Below are 12,500 nucleotides of genomic sequence, written 5' to 3'. Positions count from 1 at the left end.
CTGATAGCAAGAGGACGGCTCTTCCAGAATCTGGGAACCGCAACAGCAAATGTGCGGTCTCCAGAGGTCTTGCACCATGCAGGTGCGAGGAACCTTGTGAAGACCCAGGGCGTCACTGCGTAGGGAGTAGCGCCCCGGGGTCTTGACTGGCAAAAGATCCTGCAGATACATTTGTGCCATGCCCTCGAGAGCTATGAACACAAGAAGGGATATCTGTTCGAAGAGAGATTGCATGCTCAAGCTTTCGTCGCTCAGATATTCAAGACTTGGCTCGTTCACCATTCTGAAGCTTGAACTGACGTGGTAACGCGCAAAACAGATGCAACGAATAAACCATCACCATGGTGCAACATTGTTGAATGTGACGGCCAAGCAAATGCCACATTGTTGTTCACTCCTTAGAACAAATGTTAGTGGTCAAAGTTTACTACAAGAACGGGAAGAGCCCCTGGGCACTTAATCTTACCGAAGCAGAGGCGTTCGAATTCCCTGCTTCGGATTGGCCACAAAACTTTTTGTGGTCAATCAGCGAAGAGGAGCAGCCAGGTGACTCTGATCTTTTCTTACACGAAGTAGTTTTCCTCATCGATCGCCACGATGATAGTTTCGTAGCGCGTTCAACGCGGAAAGCTTCTCCAGGAAAGTTTCAGAACTTTAGCTTAACGAAGCCAGCTTTAACACGGCTGCAAAAAACAAACACTCTCCGATAAATGTTTATGGCGGATCTTTCGAAGGTATCGTAAATTTTTATTGCTGATACGTGATGCGTGACTTCGTGTAACTGCTTTGTGTAAGAAAAGATCAAAGTCACCCGGCTGCTCCTCTTTGCTGATTGATTCATTTTGCTAACACAATTCAACGCTCTTTTTCCACATCACGATACTCGTTCCTGCGCATGCGCGCATCCACTCGTGAAAAGCGAATAAATGCCACCCATTTTCCGACTGTTTTGCCATACAGGCCCAGTAAAAATTTATCGAGCGTTGTTCGAATCAACGGCCCTTATAGAGCGAGTTTCAATCGAGTGTCGTAAAACCAAAACCGAAGTAATTACTTTGGCCACTCAAAATAAACGGAAACAATCCGGTAAACCAATCAACACTCGAAGTAATTATACGTAGCCTACGCAAAGCGCGGGAAAATGTGCACGCGCGAGCCTCGATTGGTTTTGGTTTCACTTCTGATTGGTTGAAAAAGTGGCGCGAGAACTTTGAACCAATCATTGAGTGAATCATAAACCAAAGCAATTCGCTAATTACTTTCGATACTCAATTGAAAACCACTCTAAACTAGCTTCAAACAAACAAACTGAAAGATGTTACAGGCGTCACATTTTTTCCCGTAAAAAGACGAGGGAGGCCGGCAACGAATGACTGTTCTACAGTGTGTCTTACATACATTTGTACCAGTGAAGGTAGGATTTGTAAAGGAATAGAGAAAGGAAAGCAGGAGTTGCCAAAAGAACGATCCCATCCACACTCGTAAACCAGGCGAGTGGTAACTGTAGGTTACAATATACGCAATTTTAAATTTATTTAGCCACATTTTATCTCCGCCGATGGTCGCACTGCGCTACAGAACCCAGGATATTCGGCTCTGCAAACCGCCTACTTGAGTTTTAGTCAAAAAGCAAAATGAACGAAGAAAGTATTAAGCAATCAATGCAGCGGCTGCAACTGTACATGTATCTTAACTCAGCAAATAATTCGACAATTAATCTTAGAGATTTATTCTTTGCTTTAAGAAGAAACGTACTTTAATTGAACGTCCCTGATCTATTTAACTTTACAGAATTAATAAAGCCCCCCTTTTCCCCCTGTATTTACAGAGCTTCTGTAACCAATCGTCTTTCAAGTGGTACAGTGTGGCGGTTTTACTTTAGATAAGGATTAGTTCACTTTCAGAACTTTTCTTATTTCAAATACGTTTTGCCTTGATAGATCTACATCACGTCTGAAAAACTGGATGTATAATGCATATCAAATATAAAAAATTATGATAATAAGATCACTGCTTTTCAAAAATCCGAGCGACACGTTAAATGTAACAGGCGTTTTTCCATTTTGTGAAATGACGGGGAAGACTGGATACAAATATTTTTTCTTAGATGGTATGTGAGGGGGGCGGGGGAAGGGGTGCCCTTTTGCTGCAATTTCTTCGGCCCCCGTTTTCTGGAATTTCTGTATCCTCCCGTGGTCAATTGAAGGGTATCTATATCCCTATTAATCCATTTTCGTTAAAAAATCAACGTTTTGATGCATTTTCGAACACAGACTAAAACTAAATTAAACGCTGAAACGCCTGAAAACGGTTTCCAAACGGCTTTCATAGGTTTAAACGCTTCAGTTTCAGTGTGGACGAGCGAAAATGTAGAGGTTGCCTATATTCACATTATACAAAGAGAAAATAGTCTCGAAATGTGTGCGGGCCACGAACATTTTCCTTTTTTGTAAGCATGTAATCATCTCATACCATCTTGTTAGTATTGTTGTTAATTATATGTAAATGTAACTGCATGTGTATATAAAAACAGAAAAACCAAAAAAACCGGCGTTGGTTTTGGTTGGTAAAAAGTCAGTAAGAGGAATATGGACGAGAAGAAAGAGCGAAAGAAGGAGAGAGGAGGCCGGAGAGAAGCCGAAGTGGAAAAGTGAACGTTTAAAGAAAGGGTAAAAAAACATGACCGACCACGGTACTCCCAGAGGAAACTCCTTCGTCGGCGGTGGCCAAGAAAAGTTCAGCGATGAAAGTGGAAGTTTTGAGGACAGACAGAAGACGACGTTCGTTGGTTTTGCTGTAAGAGGTTGCGGATGGGTGTTTGATCAGAAGCCGGTTGGACTGACAAGAACGGAAACACGAGGGATGACGAAGAACTGATCTTTGTAAAAATGTAAAGAGTACGTTAAAGAGTAACTTAACTTTAGTCGCTTAATTAGGGTTAGCAAGTTGGCTTAATCTAGGTTAGTTAATTTTCTTATACCGTTAGCTTGTAAATTTAGGCTGTCTTAATCGTGATTTTTCCTGTTTTACCAGTAATTAATAATAAATAAAACATTAATTGTAACTATAGACCTTATTCATAAATGGTGGCCAATTTATAATTCTTTTGTCGAAGTGCAAATTAGCCTACCAAGCCTCGATACCATACAGTGAATTGAAAAGAATTCTTGCTCTAAAATGAGGCTTGGTAGGCTAATTTGCACGTGGACAAAAGAATTATAAATGTAACCGCCATTTATGAATAAGGTCTATTATTGGTCTAGTTGTGCTGCCTGATATTAGAAAGGAATTTCCGCGAGTTTCGTTGATATTCTAGGGCGTCGGTGCAATCGGCTACCAACTGCCACAGGTTTCCAAAGATTATGCCTCCGAAATCTATTGATGGCGATTCCGTGCAAGACCATTAGATCTCACGTGCCAATGACGGCAAAGGCCCTTTTATTAAATATGGGTAGAACGTGCAATTTGAAGGAGGGCTGTGTGCTTTCATTGTGGGACAAATTTTGTAGGGCGCATGGGCAATAGGTCAGCCTCCTTAAGTTAAAGAATTGTGTCTTTCTACAGCAGCATGAAAGCAGTTAACCTCGTAAAGGACAGGAATAGGTAATAGGTATGAACTTAAAGAACCTCGCTCACCCACTTTACATTGTGCGCCCACAACACTTAAGTCGCCTATTCGCGATATGGCTATTTGCGTGATGCCTATTTGCGTTATGGATGTTTGCGTTATGGCCGTTTTGCAGAATCGGCTTGTTGCTATTCAGCTTTGTATTGATGCATTCATGATTTGGACGATTTTATTTCAAATACTGATCATTGAATTTTGTCATAGATATACCTTCATAACGTTAAAAGTTTAATTTTGGAGAGAGTATTTGGAGGTGGATCGGATTTTTCTACTCGCACGTCCAAAGCGCAGTTTTGAACAATGGCTTTTCAACTAAATGGTGTAAACCCTCAAGGAAGGTTAGACAAGGTTGTCCACTGTCACCTTTTTTGCATATCTTGGCAGCAAAATTATTGGCCAGCAAAATCCGTCAATCTCCAGCAGCAAGAGCTACAATCTCGGACAAAACTTTTGAGACAGTGACACAAATTCAACTCCATTTTTACACACCCCTACTTCCTCTCCCCTTCCCACTCCCCTCCCCCCTCAGTCAATGTTGCTGAGTATTGTCCTGTGTTCTACAGTATATCTCCGACCAAGATAAGGCAACATTGAGTTTGGGGGGAGAGTAAGGGGCGGCATTTAAGCGGAACATTTGGCTAAGTGGTTGGAGTACCAAAAATGTCGCTTTGTCTCAACAGGTTTGTCCGAGATTGTAGGTATCCGAATTTTTGGCTCTGAAATTTGCAGACGTTACGAATTTGTTTTGCGCTATTTAGACATCAGTAGCGAATGCCTTGGTAATGAGTTTGTGCGTTCGGCGAGTTCTCTGGGTTGGCAGTAAATGTAGAAAAAACAAAGGCTGAGTGGTTAGGAAAATGGATCAACAACAAGTCTACACCACAGCTGGCGGAATGATAATCCGGCAACATTTCTAGGAATCTTTGTGTCCTACGATCAGAAATATTACAACCAGCTCAATTTCAATTTGGGAGTATAAAAATTACAAAGAAGCCTAGATATGTGGAAAGCCAGAGGTTTGACGTTCTTTGGCAAGGTAGTGATAATTCAATGACTTGGGCTGTCTAAGTTAATATATTCCGTTTCCATCTTAAATGCTCCCAAGGGAACGATCTCTATGGTAAAAAGACACAAGTTATTCCGGTTTCTATTGAACAATAAGATGGATTAAATAAAACCCACTAGTGTATATCAGGCTTACGCATAGTTGACAAAGATTTGGTGATAAAATCGTTAAGGTCATGATTAGCCTGGATACAGAGACTTCTGTTCAATGGAAAAGGTAGCTAGAAAACAATTCCAGAGCACCTCTTTAATAAACAGGGAGGTCTCAATCTCCCGCTTCGATGCAACTGGCTGTGATGTTAAGAATCTAAATCACATCCCAACCTTTTTCTCCCAACCTCATTGCCTTTCACGAAATTAAGAAATTGTATAACTAAAAAGGAGATGAAACCCGTATTTTTCAACAATAGGCAAATTATTTTAGTCAATGGGGAAACCTGTTTTTCTAAAGGAATGGTCTACCAAGGGTGTCTACACCATTCGAGATCTTTTAAATGTGGATGGCCGATACTTGACCTATAAATTTAAAGAATTCCAATTAAAGTACCAACGAAAAAATCAATTTCCTCGAATATTTCCAAATTCTTGATGCAGTCCCCTCCTCTTTGAATTATAAAGCACGCAACCAAGGGCAAAACTCGACATCAGAATTTCGCGAAAGTTGGAAAACATTAAAACTCGATGAAGATCCCAAATCGAGTTCCAAAAATTCAAAGCCAAAGAGTATTATCATCACCTTCCTGGTTAAAAAGCACCAGTCCCCACCTACAGATCCGGAGAAATGGAGCAACAAATTTCATTTTATTAGAGAGAGAGGAGTGGATGGCGATTTTTAGCAAGATTTCAAAGTTACTTAACAAACTAAAGGAATTCCAATATAAACTTCTCCCCAGGATCGAGGTGACAAAGAAAGAGCTATTTAGGCATGGTAATAAATTAAATCAGATAGCGATTGTTTACATTGAGGGGAACCCGACACAATAAACCATGCTTTTATGAGCTGTGAGTTCACAAAAACGTTGACGCAACAGGTCATAAACTGGTTCAATGCTCAAAATGAAAGCAGCTTTCTTCCAGCCATGCAACAGGTGGTTCTTGGAATTTTTCAAAACTCTGCTAATCAAATGATCGTGAGCACGCTCCTCTACAGGAGGTACTATGTGTTAACAATCAAATTAAATCAAAATTCCCTCACTCTGTCTGAGTTTATAAATAAAATAAAGATTAATTATGGAATTGAAAAATTAGTTAAGACCCCGTTTACACGGGTCCGGACAAATTTTTGAACGGCTAAGTGTGCAAGTTTGGGACCTGAAAAAATCAGGTCAACTCTTTGGCCGGCACGGTTCCAATATGCGTACGGACTCATGAAAACACCCGAACCGTACAAGATTTTGCACAGTTAGCGCGGTTAAGGCCTGGAATCTACTTATGTTTTTTGGTTGCTAAGCAAGAATGTTGTAAGGTCGCAATTTGTTAAGTTACATTTTACTCTTTTTAAAATCAAATTTAACATAAAAGAAAGTAACAAAAGCACGATACAGATATGAGAAGACGAGCGATAGCTGTCGGGCATCGCTATTTTAGCCGGATTAACTCGGCTACTGCAGTACACGTTGCTGCAAATGGCCATTAGACACCTCAAGATACCCCGATTTTCACGCACGGGTACGGCTAGCGCCATTTTGAACTCATTAAATGATCACGCGACCGCGTCCTTCCCGTAAAAACTACACGTTTTCCCGGGGTAATCAGTGGTCTACACGTGAGTTCGCGCCCGGTAAAAATGGAGGAACGGGTAAGTTTTTATGGTCTTTAAGTTTGCTTATTAGACCAGAATAGTATCCAGATTCTTGGATAAACAATTGTTTTTCTGATTTGAAGCGTTTTGGGATTACGAAAAAGTTTTGTTGAGGCACAAATGTGGAGAAATTTTTGCTTGTCAAAAGTCGTGCTGCTTACCAAAACATGCGATGACTGAGGTGTAGTCTCTTCGCGAAATTTTAGTTGAGACACATTTGAAATAGACTTAAAATACCACAGGTCATGAGCCACGATAAAAAAAATCTTAATTCAAATTACATACTTTATGTTGACTTGAAAGGATACTTCTTGATTAAAACTGCTATTTTAAAATGTTTTTAAGATAACAAGATGATCCCTTGTGGATCTAACGATACAAAGGAGAAAAAACAGAGATAGTGAAAACGTTTAAACGCAGCCGATTTCGGGCCCGATCTTTCATCCGCTGTGATGTTTGGTTTCGGAATCCGTTTGTTTGCAAGGGAAGGGGGGGAAGCCTTCGTCCAATAAGGGGCTCGAGTGAGAATATCGGGCGCCGAGTGTTTCTCTTTATAAATCCACCTTCGGGGTACTACTTGAAACGGGGTCCACTTAACCCTTGCTAACATTACGGAGTCCGTTAGTTATTGTAGGATCCGGGTTCTGTATTCGGACTCTGTTTCTTTTGATCAGCCTCGGGTGCTCAGGAACCCAATATGATCCACAAGAAGCAGAAGAACTATGAAGTTTGACGACTTAAACCCTCTCGTTTCTTGAGATCCAGAGGAAATTTTCGCACCCGAGTTTCGAGAAACGGACTCCAGAAAGGCATGTTCGATTTGCCGCGTACTGCACTTAGCTACAACGTGATTGGCTAAAAGTATTAGCTTAACCAATCACAGCAGAGATGTAACAAATGCCGCGACTGGTCTCAAAATTTGCACGGATCCATGTAAACACCATTGCGATCTGTAACACAATTTGCACTGTTCCATGTAAACAGGCGGTCCAGGTACAAAATTCGTCCGTGCAAAAAAATTGTCCGGACCCGTGTAAACGTAGCCTAAGAATTTTGACTCGAGTGCTTAAGGTAGTCATAAATTGGTCTCTAGGAAAAGGAACTCCTTCACTCACCCTCAAATGAGGCAAATTGATGAGAGTTTGCAGTTTTGTGTGTGTTCGTAAAATTATGACTTGTTAAATGCATATACAAATATTTTATTATTATTATTCTTTGGTATCATCTTATAGGTTTATATATAATGCACTTATACAAGAACAAGAACTGTACTATGTACTTACCTGTACTCGAACTCGGACCCTCCAAGTCTGTAGTCCTGTGTCTTCACCACTACACTACAACGACGAACATGCTCAACCTAACACAGTTCTTTTCGTTATTTATATACTTTTGCATAATATGAGTCAATTGATATCCATGTATAATTACCAAAAGTAATCCTAACCTGACCCAGGAGCCCATCTGGAGCGTGCAACTTCCATACAGCGTCTGTGAAACGGCGTTTTCACAAGTAGGTTTATTTTTAGACTAGCCCTTCCCGCGAATTAGGTCAAAAAACAAAGCCAGTTCCGGTTCGATGATCCTATGACGTCAGCTAAATTTCTTGTAATTGGTCATCGGGCTCCTGTGGGAGTCTCATTCACGAGAAATTCAGTCTAAAAATAAATCGGTAGGTGAAAACGCCGTTACACGAACACAGTAGAGTTGTGGGCTCCGGGTCATGGGTTACTGCCTGACCCTAATTTTTCTATAGGCTAAATTTAGGCTCCAAAAAAGTTTCTTTAATCCATCTGAGTGAGTATTCAGACTAGGTAAAATGAGGATCACCAATTGTAGCTTAAAACGGATTCAACCTGAAAACGGGCTTTAACGGCAGAATATACACTCCGTTTTTATAAGAACGTTTAATTTAGGGTCTGAGCTGAGGCTGAACGTTCGTGTTTTTTTGCGATTCGAGCCTGAAAACGTCGTCAAACAAACTTCTTAAAGTTGTAAGGTCGACTGTAAACTTCAGCCAGTATTATGCAATACGAAAACCACATAGTTAACTTAAGGCCCTGGCTTTGGCTTTTCTGCAGACTACAGTTTTTTCTTTTACTATCATTTATACTACTCGCAAAAACAACTGAAAAAAACAAAATGATGAGCAAAATAAAGGTTCTTAACTGAGTGTCGGCCTGGCATTTTTAGTTTCAGGATCGGAAGTTATCACTTATCAAAAGTGCTACTGTGATCAAAAAATCAATTCTTATTTTTCTTTGGATTTCAAAACTATGTTAACTAAACATGAAGTTTTAAGCCTTGATTAAAAAAAAAAAAAACACCTTTTCATTTTAACTGGAATTTCCTATTTAATGGTCCGACATTACTAACCTTAAGATCTCGAGAGAGCTGGATTCAAGAATGCAATGGGTGTGTACGCGGTTGAATTAATATGCACCACTGGCGTTTTGGGCTTTCAGGCATTTAAACTCGAGTTTTGCATATATAATAAGCTGCGGCATTTTAAGCAAGTGAGTAAGTTATCCAAGCATCTGAGGTCCAATCGGTCAGTTTTGATTGTGAGTAATGGCGGACCGCGAAATCCAAAACTTACACTCAAAATAAACAGCCTTTGGATAAAACTCAAAGCTCAAAATTTTGCCAGTTAGGTGTTAAGCGAACACACTTTCAAAATCTGAAGAAGAAAAAAAAAAAAGATTTTTGATCATAATAGCACTTTAACAAATAGATTCCATGTTGCCGAACGTCTGTTCAGTAATCAGTAATAGATCACAGATGACGTCAAAATGGGGTAAGAACAAAAAAGTGGCACACGAGGCGATAGCCGAGTTTGTCACTGATGTTCTTACTACATTTGACGTCATCTTTGATTCTATTACTGTACAGACGCACGGTAACATGGAATCTATTTGTTTTATATAATAACAAAACAAATTACTACAGATTTAATAGCTTTTTTATTTCAAAATCTTTGAACATAACAAGAAAGCTGGCCTTTGCCCTCTTTGGCGAGGAAGAAAAAAGCCATTTAATAACTTAATCTATTGTCTATACAAAATGCAGCAATCTCATCGGTTGCTATGCGTAGCAAAGAATTGTGATTGGTCTCCAGGAAAATCTCGCCACTGTCAAACTTGACTCGAGGGTTGCTTCTCGTGGAATGAAAACTTACAACGAAAGCAGAATTGAACTGCGAAATCTACAAATCGTAAAGAAAATGCTGGAAAAGTAGAGACAGTCATCAGAGCAGTCCTGTGAGCAGAAAAGTTTGGACGTTGCCTCGAATATTGCAGGAGCTGAACAAATTCACTTGGAAAACTTGCAGTTGCAGTCAACCTGGAGGCCATTCGATTCGAGTTTTGAATAAAAGGAACGTTAGTTTGTGTCCTCTGTGGTTGGTGATTCTCAAATCAGTACCTAATATTTTATATACTTTATTAACTGTATACATTACACCAGCACTTGGCAAGTAGCCTGACTTATGGCTGTTATACACAATTGTGGTCACATTCACACAGAAGCCCTTCAAGCACTGAAGCTAATCCTGCCAAGCCGACCACATGCTGGAAAGGTCAGACCACAACACTTAGAACTCTGTGTCCTACTCTTTTCGAATAGTGTGTGGGATTTTTAACGTCCCACAGAGTTAATAGGGAGTTTTAGCGAAGACGACGGGTACGAGTACGGCAACGCCACAAAGCAAGAATATTATTGGTTGAAAAAGGAAAAATGCTCGTGATGCACGTGCAACACGAATTTCCGTGCATTTCTTTGCCGTACTCCACAAAACAACAACGTGAAAACACCAAAATTTAGGTTTTGTCGACAACGTGAGCATATAATAATGAGAAAGTCATTTTCAGTTTTGACTTTAAAACCGTTCGTACCCATCCATCTACAGGATAGTTCGCCTGTATTGTACAATGTGAACAAGACGGATTAATCGCGATATACTTGCGATAGCGCTAAGGTATATTTTGGACTAACGTTTTCGTTGCTGTAGCCGTCGTCTTTGCTAAAAGGGCTGTGAGACGGGACCTCCGGCTTATCGTCCTTATCCGAGAAGACTTGAAAGTCTAACCCTTTGCAGATGTAGTTACAAAGGCAGCACTTTCTCCTCAGTCATTTAAAGACCCTGAGTGTTGTTGGTCCGGCCGGAGTTGAACTCACGACCTCCCGCGTGACAGCCCGGTGCTCAACCAACTGAGCCACCGGTGCGCGATAAGTTTGAAGTAGTGTCGCAGACAGCTCGGAAAACTTGCGGTTGCGGACAATCTGTAGGCTGTTCGATTCCAGTTTTGAATGAAAGGAGCGTTTATATTGATTATGGAAATTTGTCTCCTCTGTGGTTGCTGATTCTCAAATCAGTTTGAGATAGTGTTGGAGACACCTTTTACTTGCTATACAGTTGGCTGTGAGCTGTAGTGAGTTAATATGCTTTGCTCGCTGCTGTGCCCTGAAACGGAATGGAACGTTCGCATCGGAGAGCAAGATTATGTGCTTATATTTTAACTGATTTTAGGAAGTGATGTCTTGATGTTTCATTCCTGACATCGATCAGTGTGTCAACAATTATCAGTTTGAGACTGAGAAAAGTTGAATTTTTAAAATAAATTAAATTGATCCCATAGACATTTTGTTTATTGGGTTTGTTCTTGAAATTCAAGATAAAGCAATGGTTCTCGGCTTACCCTGAATGCCGACTGAGAGTGCTCTAGTATTTTTTCTGAGTCATTTTCTAAAAAAAGAAACAGCTAAATCGTTCTTCCTGCACGCCCAGCGAGCTACCTCTTGTGGGATACGTAGACTATATATTTTCTGATTAAGGATGTGGTGATCTGTTAGATCAAAGGCTTTCCTATAGTCCAGTAGTACTATTCTTACGGCAGCGCCGGTTGAATCTGTGGCCATTGAGCATTTATGAATCATGAAAATTAGAGCTTAAGTTGTAGAGGATTTAGGTATGGTACCAAATTGGTTTGGACCCACGATCTCTAAGACAGCTGGGCCAACATACCTTCGTGACACACTGGTCTCTCTTTGGGCAATGGAGTAACGTTAGCTTGCTTCCAGATGGGTGGAAGTTCTTGTTTAATATATGAGCTATTCAGGATCATGCGAACAGGCATAGCGACAACTTCAGCGTAGTCTTTGAGTATCCAATTCGGAACTTCATCCGGACCAGATGATTTAGATGGATTGACCTTCAATAACATTGAGTACACGATAGCATCAGAAAGTTGAGGAACTTCTGAGTCAACTTCGAAGGGAGGTGAGCAATTCACTGGCTGGTAGCTTGACATCGGCTCAAGAAGAGCATCCTCTATTAAATTTGCAATGTCTTTCAAGGACTTTCCATCAATTCCGTCAATGTGTAATTGGGGGCGAAGGTCTTGATTTCCTGTTGGTGGAACCATCCCTGCTATTTTCTTGACATTACTCCACCACTGACTAGGTTTGCTGTCTTTCAGATTTTCGACTTTAGCGGCGTAAAATCTGCTTCAGCAACATTTTCCTTCTCGGTTAACGATGTTATGATAATGCTTAAAGAGTTCTGTATCCCTTTCAGCGAAGGCTTTTTGTCTAAGAATGATAACTTCTTTTAGCTCGGAGGTAATCAATGGAGCGTCGTTTACATGAAGTTAATTTCACAGTTTTCAGAGGCATAATGGTATCAAAGCCTGTTTTGACCAGATTGAGAAATAGCTGTAGTTTATCGTCACACCTGTCGATGGAATCCAAAATGGACCAGTCAATTTAACAACGATATCTACCAAGCTCGATCTTCTTACTTGGGCGAGTGTCTCTTCTCCTTACAGTACGACGACTAGAGGTAAGAGGACTTTTCAATTTTGGATATTGCAAGATGGCATCATGGTCAGACAGACCAAGGGTGGATAGATATCAACAAACTGTTTATCATAAGCCTGAGACATGTTCTTGATGTTGACTTGTAGGTTTCCGGACTAATTATAACTGTTTTAATCTAAACTGGTTCAG

At 40.5% G+C, this 12,500-nt stretch overlaps 1 non-coding gene across 1 annotated transcript; it reads right to left on the bottom strand.

The window, feature by feature from the left end:
* Positions 1-3,313: 3,313 nt before the first annotated feature.
* On the bottom strand, positions 3,314-3,441 carry LOC137981255 (U11 spliceosomal RNA). Its single transcript, XR_011118586.1, has one exon. It is a non-coding gene; the product is annotated as a U11 spliceosomal RNA (small nuclear RNA).
* Between the last annotated feature and the right edge of the window lie 9,059 nt (positions 3,442-12,500).

Source organism: Montipora foliosa, chromosome 12 (genome assembly GCF_036669935.1).
Source record: "Montipora foliosa isolate CH-2021 chromosome 12, ASM3666993v2, whole genome shotgun sequence".
NCBI classification, from domain to species: domain Eukaryota; kingdom Metazoa; phylum Cnidaria; class Anthozoa; order Scleractinia; family Acroporidae; genus Montipora; species Montipora foliosa.
Note: the sequence above shows the minus strand (reverse complement) of the source record. Positions and strands in the feature narration are given on the sequence as shown.